Source organism: Zootoca vivipara, chromosome 5, assembly GCF_963506605.1.
Source record: "Zootoca vivipara chromosome 5, rZooViv1.1, whole genome shotgun sequence".
Classification (NCBI taxonomy): domain Eukaryota; kingdom Metazoa; phylum Chordata; class Lepidosauria; order Squamata; family Lacertidae; genus Zootoca; species Zootoca vivipara.
In genome coordinates, this window is record NC_083280.1 from 48,134,937 (window position 1) to 48,148,548 (window position 13,612).

The 13,612-nt window shown below is 37.4% G+C and overlaps 1 protein-coding gene across 9 annotated transcripts in view; it reads left to right on the forward strand.

Moving 5' to 3' along the window:
- Nucleotides 1–13,612, forward strand: part of ADD3 (adducin 3) — a 106,737-nt gene that overhangs the window by 19,654 nt on the left and 73,471 nt on the right. The window lies entirely within an intron of this gene.

The window sequence follows — 13,612 nt, forward strand, 5'->3', positions numbered from 1 at the left end:
TTGGAAGCCACAGAAGCCCCGCCGGATGTTCAGCTTCCAAAAGAACATTCAAAAACCGGAACACTCATTTCCGGTTTTCGATCGGGAGCCAGAAGGTTCGACTCCCAAGGTGTTCAGGAGCCGAGGTATGACTGTACTTTTAATCTATTAAGACCACCAATGAGGGTCATTCACACATTCAATATTTGGTTGCTGGACCTAATTTAGTGCAAAGTTACATGGTATGCAAGAGATCCATGATTGAATCTCCAACATCACTTTACTTGCAATTGACCTCATTTGATCAAAAATTATGGGTGCCTGTATTTTGTCCTCATAGGACAAAGAGCAGCTTGGGAAGGAGGATTTTGATTTGAAAAAAATGGCATGTTGCATGGGTGAAGCATATCTTTCCCCTGCATTACTGATGCATTCAAGTTAGCTAATTCTTGAACCTATATTTCATTTAAAAACAAAATGTCATACCATCTAAGCACAGATCTCTCATGTAACATGCAGTTTGGCACTTAGTTTAGCTTTGGTTCTTGTTGTCACAACTGAGTGTGACAACAAGACATTGGGGTGTGGCTTTGAATAGTGCTTCAACTGGGCCATCCTGATTAAGACTTGAGGCATATCTGTGTGTTCAAATTTAAAACATTTTTCTTAAATCCATGTTTAGTTGTGTCTTGTCTTAGTGGTGGATAAATATGGTGGACAAAGCAAAAGTGTCCAAAAGAGCATAGGGTTTGAGAAAGGCAACATGGATAAAGTAAAGCAGCCTGGATTGGTACCCTCCAGATATTTTGGACTCCCAGATCCCACCAGGTCCGATCAGCAGGGCAGGGATGATGGAAAGTGTAGTCCAAAACATCTGAATGTCAATAGGTTAAGGAAGGCTGAAGTAGAGTAGCTGTTAAGGCTTTACATGAGAAGGTATATGCAATGGGGGTGGGGTGGGGGTGAAAACAGATGTTGCCAGGGCAGATTTGTAGTGAATCTTCGCAGCTTAAGAACTGATCTAGAAAGTGAAATAGATACCGGTAATTGAGGAGAGTACAGGTAGATAATGGGGACGCGGGTGGCACTATTGCCTAAACCGCTGAGCCTCTTGGGCTTGCCGATCAGAAGGTCGGTGGTTCGAATCCCTGCAGCGGGGTGAGCTCCCATTGCTCGGTCCCAGCTCCTGCCAACCTAGCAGTTCGAAAGCACACCCAAAAGTGCAAGTAGATAAATAGGTACCGTTCCGGCGGGAAGGTAAATGGCATTTCTGTGCGCTGCTCTGGTTTCAGTGTTCCATTGCGCCAGAAGCGCCTTAGTCATGCTGGCCACTTGACCCAGAAAAACTGTCTGCAGACAAACACTGGCTCCTTCAGCCTGTAAAGTGAGATGAGTTCCGCAACCCCAGAGTCGTCTGCGACTGGACTTAATTGTCAGGGGTCCTTTACCTTTTTTTTTTTTTTACAGGTAGATAATGGAAGAAAAATTGACATTAGCCAAGGCAACTTGAGTTGGATGTGAGATGAATAAATGCCAGACAAGCTTTGAGTCTAGACAAATTATGATGGTATGCGTGGGGTTGGAGATAGATGTAGGAACTCAAATGGCGCAGGGAATAGCAGAAATAAACGCAATCTTCAACATAAAAATTCTATGTCTAGCATACAAGGTTTCAGATGATATTATTTCTGAAAGTAAGGAGACTTACTATATTATATTTATTATGTTCTTTGCTGCATTATATATCCAACAGTACATAACTATGATTTTATTGTTTGTTTTTGGCATTTGGTGAAAAACCATACTTTGGTTTGAATTTGTAGCATGTCAATGCTCACTTTAAAAATAATCAGTTATGATTAATGTACACATACATTTTACTTCAAGGCCTTCAGTTTTGCTTTTGTTGAGTTTGCTGTATAGTTTATCATTCAAGAAAATAAAATGTAACATAACCTTGGGGTCCATTCACTTGTTTGAAGAGTGTCTCCTAGGTAACAGTTACTATAATGCATCCATATTATTTAAAATGCATAGATTTAGATTGCAGTACAAATTGTTTAAGATCAGATCAGGTTTGATTTCTTGGCTGCATCAAACATCTGCAATAGAGAGAAAATATTTTGTATGGACTTGAAGCTTGACAAAAAATGTGTTTACCTACAGTGGCATCCAAAGGAAAGAAAAAAACACTTTCAGAAGTTGGTCATTTCCATAACTTGATTAATAATGAATTTCAAATGTGAATTTATCAAGTGATTACAAACCTATATATTTAATGTTTCATCTTTTGGCATACTGTATGTTGCTAGCTTGGGTAAGTGTTGTCAGAATAAGGTAAAATAAAAACTATCACAGTGTCTTCTTTAAAAATACCCATTATAATGCAGTTTTCTCTGTTTTTCTTTATTATAGTATTTGTAAATCCTTCCTTGATTTCTATATGTGTAAGATAATAGTTGCTGGAAAGTGTTTTAGAGGGCTTACTTGGACTTTTATTTCTACTAAGTTGTTTTGTTTTGTACTGAAATTGAACTCTTTAAAGAAGTCTGGACACTTTACTAAAATATTAAGACTTTGCTATGGTTACTTGATTGAATGCAGCCATGGGAATGTTGACAAAGCCAAGTTCAGGGGCGGATGTTTCATTTGCAGTGGAAGGTCACAGAATTATACAGAAGAGCTTTCACCAATGGGGGTGTGGAGCGGACATATCTTTGTATCACACCAAACTGTCCTAGCAAAATGTTTCTCAGCAGCCAAGGGACAGTTGATAATGGGAATATAGTGTTTCAAGTCAGGATTATAAGCCTTACTCATTAACATTGCAATACAGGCAGTTGGATAAACCTTACAGAATGCTGAATATTTATTCCTTGCAGTCTACTCATAAAAATAAGTCTGAAAGATTTGATAATAAATTGTTAAGATGGGATAATTCTGGCTATTAGGGTTCTACACTAAGATTCTTACTTGATTAATCATCTGGTTTTTAAGCTTCTGTGCAATTGCTAAAACTAATTGGGATATTATGAGTTTCTCAGTATATTTCCTTTTTTGAGAATACTTCAGGATATGTTGCAATTTGATACTCTTTCTAGAAGGGTTTTTATTTTTTTTCTCCTTTAATCGTCATAGGGAAGCAAGTGTGCCCTTAAACAGTCCCACTGATTTAATCTTCTGGTTACAGATTGAAGCACTGTTTACACATGTCTCCTGTTAAGCCTAGAGTTGGGGGAGGGGGTTGAGAATTCTCCCAGCAGATCTGCTACACTTCCAAGGCGCTCATATAGCAATTGCTGGGAAAATCCTCTTCTTCCCTCCTCCAGGCTTAGATGGAGGGCTGGAACTTGTCTATTTCACTCTGTGCTTTGGAGGTATTCAGAATTCTTCTGAAGTAAAGCATGACGTGGACAGGCTCCAACTGTTCTCCTGTGTTTAAAAAGGGAGATTGTTCTTAACCTTTCAGAGGTACTCTGAGCACGTCTAAAGCTCAGTTTGTTGTCAGATAAGACCCCTACTTCTCCACCATTTAGGTAAGGACAAGAGCCTGACAATCACACATATTGGCTGTAGCTGCTAAGGCCAGTAAAGCTTGTGCATTTCACTATGTATGTATAAACTGTATTATTGTTCTCAGTGCAGTGGAGTAATGGTGTACTTAAATGAGTTTTTTGTAACTAAATTATTACAATAGTACCTTTTTATACATGGATTATAACTGATACTTGTTTATATATGAAATGTTGAATTTAAAACTACTTCTGCAGGAGCTGTAATGCATTAGGAAAATTAATTGGTCATATAAAACAAATGATATTTTTGTAAAAAATAATAAGTGAGCTTTAGTTTTGTTTGAATGCACTTGCAAATTAGAAAATGAGTGGGTTGTGTGTTTTGTTTTGTTTTGTTTTAATGCTTGAATAGTCACTTCAGAAATAATGTCTTTCTCCTTTAAAACACCTTTGTACCTACTCTAAACTGCAGAGTACTTTTCCTAGTGGTCCTAAGTTCCAGTGCTGGGAAGCAGGTGGCAGGACATTTTTGGAAGTTAATACAGATCCTACAAAGTCTATGCATTAGATGTTCATGTGTTTTGTTTCTGTCTTAGAAACGTGACTGAACTGTAGAGGTTTTATTCCTTAATGCTTTATTTTCAAGTAGCATCTGTGGTCCCTTTCCATTTATAGAAGAATCCTTTTCCGCTTATGTATGGTTTTATAGAGCCTGGAAACTTTCTCTTCTTCCCCACCCCCTTCTTGTTGCAAATTGAATGCTTGGCATTAATTTATTAAGATTCCTTCAGCCAAATCTGTACTTACTGGCTTCAACCACACACAATCCATTGTACCCTGTTAAGGTACTTCCCCTGAATTTATGGCTCTTTGGGGAGTTTCTAGTATCAAGGAATCTTCATTCAGCTGGAAACAATTGTATAATTAAGAGGCATTGAGTAGATAGAATAGTTCTACATAATTGAAGCAAGCAATGGCATGTTTGGCTATAGATGGTGTTTTCAGCAATTTATTTGTAGGCTTTACTTTTTCTTTTCCCTTAAGTGTCATTTCAAACTGAATCAGCATGGGTGCTTCCAGTAAGTTTATCCAATAGCAACCAGTTCCAGCCTTGCTCTCCAACTCATGTGGAAGCATTGTATCCATCTCTTGGTAGGACTGAAGGTAGGAATAATAGTAGAAGCATACAGTATTAAGAGAATCTGTTTCTGATACATTGGTCATGAGAAAGACCACATTTTGCAGTAATACAGCAATCTTCTTTTAAAGCAAATTTGGCAAAAAAAAATCTGGCTGTACATCTTTGTATCACTAAAAACATTTTGTTTGTTTTTTAACCTCAAAAACAACAAACTGTAACACACATCTTTATTTAGCTGGAAGTGTTTACACTGCAGACTCTCTACACACAGGTAATATACACATATTTATCCACCCTGTTTAAGTTTATTCAGGGCTGTATCATCTTCGAACGTAGAATTATCTGTTCTTATTTTCACAAGGAAAACTTCAACCATACAAACTAACACATGCCTATTTCATTATTAATTTTGACTCTTGAATATTAGCTCAAGAAATATAGCCAGTTTCCTCTCTTTCAAACAATTAAAATAGTTATCTATTTTTCAAAAAATGTTTTGAGCATTGCAGAAGTTTTTAGTTTTAGAATTTAAAAAATTGAAAGCAAGATAATTCTATGGATGCTTATTTTACAATTCAGTAAATTAAGTGCCAGATTAAATAGTTTACTGTTTTCCATCTGATAGATAAAATGAACAGTATCATTATTCACAATGACTCATAAGTTGCTTAGACAGCCAAGTACTAGCTTTTCTTGAGAGTGTAACTCTTTAAAAGCCATTTGCAATTTCATCCAACTGGCAGGTCAGTATTACAAACAGGCATGGTCGGTGTCAGGACAGTAGATTGTTACAGCTTGTATTAGTAATGCCTTAAATGCATAATCTTTGAATCAAAACATGAGACATGGATGTAGAGTATGTTGCCTATGTTTGGAATGAGTGGTTATTTGGTAGGAGTGGCTACCTTTGACCTGGGCTTGGAGTATTTCTTAGCTTCATAATCAGTTAATGGCATTGGAGATGTCCAGACATTTATTTAATTTAATTCAGTATACAGTGGAACCTCTACTCACGTATGGAATCCATTCCGGAGGTCCATTCGTGAGTCAATCTGGGTCGCTGGTAGAAGCGCTGTTCTGCGTGTCTGCATTCGGTGGCAGCTGCTTCTGTGCATGTGCAGATGGCAGAAGCCGGTTCTGCGCGTGCTCAAACTGTGGCAAAGCCGGTATTTACTTCTGGGTTTGCTGCGGTCGCAAATTGAATTGTTCACGAGTAGGGGCAGTGGTAAGTCGAGGTTCTACAGTACTGTACCGACTTTACAAGGATGAGCTATGCAGGGACTGCCAACAAACCTTTGTACGGTTTTGAGCAAACTATTTAGGTGAGACTTTGTATTTTAATATTCATTTATAATCAACTTGGTCCAACCCTTGGGCCACATGCCACCCAGCTCTAGAGAGGAATCTTATTTTTTTTAACATAGTGGCATAATTTGCCACTGAGTCAAAATTCAGTTAAAAAGGCTGACCATACTGACTCACTGTCACAGGACCAAAAGACCTGGTGTAGCATTTCCAGTCATGTCCTCCAGCCCTGAAATTGACATGTTTGTGTGCAGGCTACTAGCTTTTGTGGGCTTATTTACAAGTACATGTTAACTGATGTTAACTGATGTGCATGTGCACAAGAATTCAGTTTGCAGAAGAGTTAGTTGTTTAAAAGTATTTCTCAAATGAAACTGAGTTAATTGGAAATATTTCATTAAACCCACAACAGAGGCTCATTTCTTTCCTGCTGACACGTGTACTTTTAGAAGGGTTGAAAATGTGTCAAGCCATTTGTCTGTAACACTTCCTTGTATATAAACACCATTTGCACCTCTGTAATAAAATTCAGAGAAGACAATTATTGAAAGACAGATTGAAACCAGATGGGCTAGAATGGGAAGTGTGCATTCTGTATGCATTCTGACTCCAAAAATGTCAGATTAGTATGACTGTCTCAGAAGGCATGAAAAAAAGCTACAGTAGTAGTTGATATATTATGAGCCCCTATCTTTGAATATCTGGTTTGAGACCACCCAGTTATTTTTTTTGCAATACTTACATCAATAGTTTACTTTTCCAGTATGATGACTTCCTGTTTATTGGAAATGAGAAGCTTTTCTTGGAAAGAAGTGTCACTGCATGCACATTAATAATTATTATTTAACAACATTTTATGCAACAGTTTGAAATATTAACACTTGTTGTAATTATCAATTGCTGTTTTAGATGTCTGTTCTGAAGATTAAGTGTTTTGACTAGCATATGCTAGGAAGAGGCTCCACAGCTCTCTGCCCCTGGTGTCCCTTCTCTCTTAACTCTGTGTTGGAATTCTCACCATTTGATGTTATGGAAAGAGCTGTGGAATTGCCTAAAGGAGCTTTGGATGAGCTGCAGGGCAGAAAGGGGGGGAGGGGAGAGAGAGACCAGACATTCTGCAACCCTGCATTAGAGTTTTCATCCTGGTCAAAAAATTGTGCTTTAACTATAAATGAATATAGCGTTATTTTTTTTGTAGTGTGTGAATGCTTGAATAAAACATACAGAACAATGTGTGGCAATGGTACAACACTCTTTGTAGTGGAAGAATTGTATGTTGAATGAGTGTTGTAATTTATATGCGAGTTGTGACCAAAGTAGAGTCTACCAAGTGGATGGATGGCATGGTTGCTGAGGAGCAACCATATGTGAGAGCCCAGGAGTATTGAATGATTGTTTCCTGTGCTGGGAAAGCCTTCCCGCAGTAGTTCATGCGTTGGTTACTTCAAGACTGGTTTACTGCATTGCACTCTATTTGAGGCTCCCCTTGCACTTGATGTGGAAGCGGCAATTAGTGTCAAATGCTTCAGCACGATTGCTGACAGGAGTGAGGCTGTGGTAGCAAATAGCACCAATTTGCTACCAGCCCAAATTCAAAGTGTTACTATTAGAATATAAAGCCCTTAACAATTTGGGACCAATTTATGTACAAAATTGCCTTACCCCACATCCGTCTGTTCGGTCGCTTCAGTCTGCAGAATTGACACTACTACAAGTGCCACATAATACCTGTTTCGCATTTGTAAAAACTTGGTCATTTAGTGTGGCAGCACCTGCCCTTTGGAACTCCCTGCCTATTGAGATCAAGCAGGCACCTTCTCTGTACTCTTTTTAGCACTTCTTAAAAACTTTATTGTTTAGACAAGCCTACCTAGATGCTTAGAAAGTAGAGACAATGTTAATCTGTTTTAGCATTTTAACTTTTGTATGTTTTAAGGTAAGGTTTTAATTTTTTCTTGATTTTCCTGTTTTATCTTTTTGTAAACTGCTATGAAGGTTTCTTTAACAGTGAAACAATAAATTTTATGAAAATAAATAAATAAACAAACAAACTGTGTGGGTGTATACACACACGAACACACACACACGAAAAAAATTACTTCTGTAATACATGCATGTAATGAAGTTATACGGTACTAGTATTCATCCTCATTATCAATGAGAAGCTATAATAATAAAACCTGTCTTGCCTTTCTTCTGTATTTCACTGAGAGAGAGAGAAATCTGTGTACATATTATAGCAATGCAAACAGGTGTTCAGACAACTGAAAATAGTAATTTTCTATAGTTAGTACTTTGTACACTAGCACGCTCCCTTTCACCATCAGTTTATTTATGTGGAGCTCACCTTGCCCTGAAAGGAGAAGCTGTAATAATTTTTGCCAGCCCAGTTTTTCCTTTCTTACTCTGGGAACAGACAGCCCTTACCAGGGAGAGCAGCCACACCCACAATGAATGCCTCCTTCTCTTGTGGTGTACACACTTAGAACTGCTTTTTGTTGATCTCGGGCAAGGCAAAAAGTAAACAAACCAGACTTGGAAATATCCTGCCCTTTCCCCTTGTACTGGTTACTAGTGGAAGGGTGAAAAAAGTTTCTCTTCTTTTGGAATGAGTCCTCTAGTCAAGCTAGAAAGAAAGACATTTCAATCTCTATTTGAATGATCATGAACATGTATTGCTCATCTAACAAAAGAGTCCTCAACTTTGGAATTGCTCAAAAACTGTTGGATCCATAAGGAATCAGGGAAACAAAAATTGCTAAACAAAACTAAAAAATAAGATTATCAGGATATACTGTTACTGTGAGAACAGAGATGTCTGTCAAACCCTGAACCCCTGGAGTATTCATTCAGAGATAAAGTAAATAGGGATGGAGTGTTGCTTAGACATAATGTTTTACTTTCATGTTATGTGCTTGCTGATGGAAAATATTCCAAGAGATGAGGAATTAATCTCTTTTAAAAAGCCTTTTTTCATGTTCTTAGTGGTTTGGTTCAATCTTCTGCTTAACATCAAAGACTCACATCAGACACATAGGCCATTTATTTCTAGCAATAACATCTAAAAGGCAAAGTGCAGTTCAAACATTATACGTGGGTGCTGATGAATCAATCATCTTTTACTCCTGGCTCGGTCTGTCTCTCTCCTAACTAGATAGCTAATATGGATTGATACTTTCAACTTTTGCCTTTGTTCATTTTAAAAGAGGTTTCCCTCCCCATTCTCATGAAAGTGCTGCATTGGCATATTTGAAGTTGTAGCTGTTTTGATAGTTAGACCCGTTGGGCTGCATACTTGGTCTTGCCCACTGTTGTGTATTATACTGGTCAATAAAAATCCTTTTTCAGTAACAAATCTGTTTTTAGTTTCTAGACTATAAGACAATGCACAAGTGATGGGGTGCAGATGCAAGGGGGTACTGAGGCCATGCCTTCGGGTCATGCTTTCATTGTTGCTGTTGTTTAGAAGGTGGGAAGGAGTTGGAATCCAACGACATCTGGAAAGACCACAGGTTCTCCACCTCTTTCTTGCAGGGTCATTGTAAACTCCATAATAAGATAATGTACATGAGCCTTTTCATATATTTAAAATTGTAATATATATGTTGCACACCTGAGCATAGGCAGAGATAATAATATACAAATTGCTGTCCTATTTGAACAGATTTTTCTAATTTGCATTCAGATTAAGACCAGGATCTGTATTATTTGGCATTTTTGTCAAATTGTACTGTAGCAAAAGAAAATTTGCGCGGTTATGCTAATCTGCTTAGTTGTTGGAAATCAAGTGGACATTTAATATCTAAAAATAGATTATTGGAGGTCATCAGCTTGAATGTGCATTCACATTATCAAACTATCCTGCTTTGTAAATGGAATAGTATCCTGAGAAAAGCCCTGGCAAATAGCTGCACACGACTAGGCTTAGTCTTGAACTGTTGATCTGTTCTCTCAGCCACTCTTCTGGAAATAGAATGTTATCACCAACATTGTCAGGTTCCTTAGGAATGTGTGAATGAATAGGATTCATCCCACCCACACAATGTTAGCACTGAGGTTAGTGTGCAAATACAAAACTTGAAATTAGGTTTGGAATGCAATTCATCTGGAGTAGAAATAGCCATGCATTTTATTTTGTTTAGAAAGGCTTTATTTAAACCATTGTAAAACACTTCAGACTGCATTTCCATTACTACTTCCACTGAAACAAACTGAGATTATTATTTCACCATTCAGTTCTGCTAAATTCCCTGTCATGACCCCAGCACTTTCCCTTTTGCCCTGTTTGTGCTGGGTTCTGCTTCTGAGCACAGAGTATATATCTGACCCATATATAGAGAGTATATACATGTATATGCTGTTGTACGTCTGGCATATCTGCTGGTTGTTACTGGAGCCCCAGCATTCCTGCCTTCTTGAGAGGCCTATCCCAGAAACTGAAAATGTAGAATTTAATGGTCATGTAGCAGATCATCTTACCTTCTCTTAAAATAAAAGAACAATAAATACCGAGAAGAATTTATTTTCTATGATGTGTTGTTGTGCTGTGTTACAGTATAGTAAAGGTGCCTGTTTACTCCTCCTTTGGACAGCCTTATGGGTTGGTTTACTACAGGGATGGTTAATTTTTTTTATATCTGAGAGCCACATTGCCCCATGTTGAACCCTCAGTGGTGGGTGGGATGAAATATAACAATGAGTATGGCAAAAATAAACACACAAATCTGGGGAGCTTGGAAAAACCATAAAAAACTTTGGATACCACAGCAAGGCATGCATAGGAACATTTTTTGGGGGGTGGGACCCTCAGATTCTATTTTTTTTTTTGAAAAAAGAACAAAAATATGATAGGTAAAAATCTCTTGAGGAGACAGATAGAACCTTTGTTAGCTACCCCTTGAAAATTGAGAAATTACATATCATACTTAGGACAGAAGAATGTTTTGGTGGTGAATTAGCATAAGCAGTTGCACCAATTTTGTAGGACAAAAATTGTGTTTTCTGATGTCTTGTTATATATATGCAGTGCTTTTTTTCTTTAAAAAATCTTTAGGGGTACTCTCATTTTGACTCATGAAAACCACCATTTTATGGTTCAAATCGGGGGAAATAAACACAGTAAATGGACAAAAGTACAAAGATTCACAAAATGTTTAGGGGTATGCGTCCTCCTACATCCCCCCAGAAAAAGCACTGTATATATGGGTCAGATATAAAAAGTTTTTGATCTTCTACCTCTAAAAAACAACAGCAGGAACAGCAGTATCAGCCCCATCTTCTGTAATGTTTTTATCCAATCATTGTTTGAAATACCGTAGTAACACGGTAGGAACTCTTTGGTTGTCCGTCCCCATCCTCCACCATATAGGAACTTTCACATTTGCCCCCTTCCTACCTCTTGCTAATGATGTTCAAAGACTCCTGTAATGGGAATTAGATTTTTCCCTTTGGTTTTCCTGAGAGTGATCTTGTATCAGTTGCAGGTGCACATTTTTGTTTTGGATTGGGAAGGTGTGCATCAATTTAACTAAAGGAAAGCCTGTTTTCTCTACAAATTTATGTAGTTTAATAGAATTTCTGGAAGAGTTAAATGAATCTCATCTAAGTCATATTTATTAAGTTGAGCCGATGAACTGTAAGAATTGCCATTGCTTGGCGAGAAGTCCAGTGACTTTAACAACTTACAGAATGTCTCAGGAGAATGCTTGTGGTTGCAAGAATGGAATATTCAGTTACATAATCAAGTTATTGTTCATGCCGGCTCAGCTAACTTAAAATGATGAAGAGGTCTGTTTTGCATTCAAGGAAAGGTGAACAGCTTGCAGTTATCTCACTGAACAAACTTGCATGTAACTTCTATAACCATGCTATTTTGAAGCTAATGGAGTTCCTGGGAAGGATAATTTCTGAACTTTTGGCTCTACTTGTGAATAATGACCAGTGATAGATTAAAGGAGCAAAAGTTGCTGCAAGCTGATAAGGATGTCTCTTCTGCTACAGAAAATGTATAGTGGGGGAAATTCTCATTAGCCAAGTGTAGCCTGAAGATGAGAGTCTGGATTGAAAACTGGATCCCACCCCGCGCCCACGCCTGAAACACAATTGTTACACAGGTTAATTAGCATTTGAACAACTCATGATTCTTTTCTTGCTTTTACAGTACTTTACATTCTCTACGTATCTTGAGTTTGTGTAGAATTTGTTCTTTTCTTTTTGCATTCTTTTGATGTATATATTGTGTTAAAATTGAAAATTTCTGTTTTTTAAAATTGTGAAAGATAATAAAACTGAATAGCTTTGTAAATTTGTGTTGCTTTTGACCAGGAATTTTTATTTCAGTTGAAAAAGTTGCAGATCACTGTGCTACCCACCTCCTTTTATTTATATCTTTCATGTTGAGTTCTCTCCTCTCCTGCCATATCTAACACAACTTTTCCAATGTTCTGAAACCCTTACTATATACTATAAACTATATATACACTAGATAGATAGATAGATAGATAGATAGATAGATAGATAGATAGTGCATATATACTATATATATAGAGTGTATAGTGTATATATACTACTATATACACTGTCTTTAATTGGCTACTGCAGGCAGGAACAGGTAAACACATTAGTTGAGTCTGCCATTTTTTTGAGGCAACTAGTGCTATGTGCTCTTAGCATTGATAAATTATTGAGCTGTGTAGCACAATTCAGCTTTCATCTTGCATAGGGCAGAACTGTACTAGAAATAGTTTGCATGTGCAGACCCAAGGGACCTTGCCAGAAATGCAAACAGTTTAGGACAAGAGGCTGAAACTGATGATAAATTAGCCACAGGCAACGTACCATTTTAAAAATTCATCTATAAGATAGATTCTGTATAAGACTACTACTTTCTTGCCTCAGCCCCATCTATTTTATAATTGGTACCCGGTAGTTTTTCCAAAAAGGAAGAAAGAATTCCCAGAAATAGATGAAATGTCAACAGAAAAGTTTGAACAATTATTTAGTTTAAAATATCAGTAAAAATACTAGTAGTAGTCACATCTACTTAGTTTTTTCTAAGTTAATGTAAATGAACAAATCATCTGGCAATGGATGGCTTGACAAAAATGATTTTCTAAGTCAGTAGTCCTTATTGGTTCTAAATCTTTTTCATCTTTAGATGGTAGTACCCTTCAGCTAGTATGAGAGCTGAGAAACAATTGCAGTTTGAATCTGAGCAGAGAACAGAGTGCTAGCTGGAATTGGCTAAAACAGAAGCACCACCAGCATTTGCTCTGCTTCCTTCACCTCCTCATGCAGTGAATCTCACACGGCAGCAATGCACACCTTTATTTGAGCTTCATATCTACTAGTCAATCTGCTGCCAATCTAGTCTACCAAGTTCACAGGATGTTGACAATGTAGTGCAGATATAGTATATAGAGAAAAAGAGATTGGACAATATAGTACTACTGGGGGGAAATGGAACATAAATCAAAACAATTAGTAGAACTGCATAATGCAATGTGTAGCACCCATCTTTAAACGCTGTAGGTGGGCTGCTGATTACCAAACACTACTTGTGATGATTTGATACATTTATCGTCATGACTAATGAGCAGACTACATATTTGCTTTTGTAGCCGTAGCAATACTATAATAACCTGTAGGTTGTTAATTATTTTAAGGAATCTAA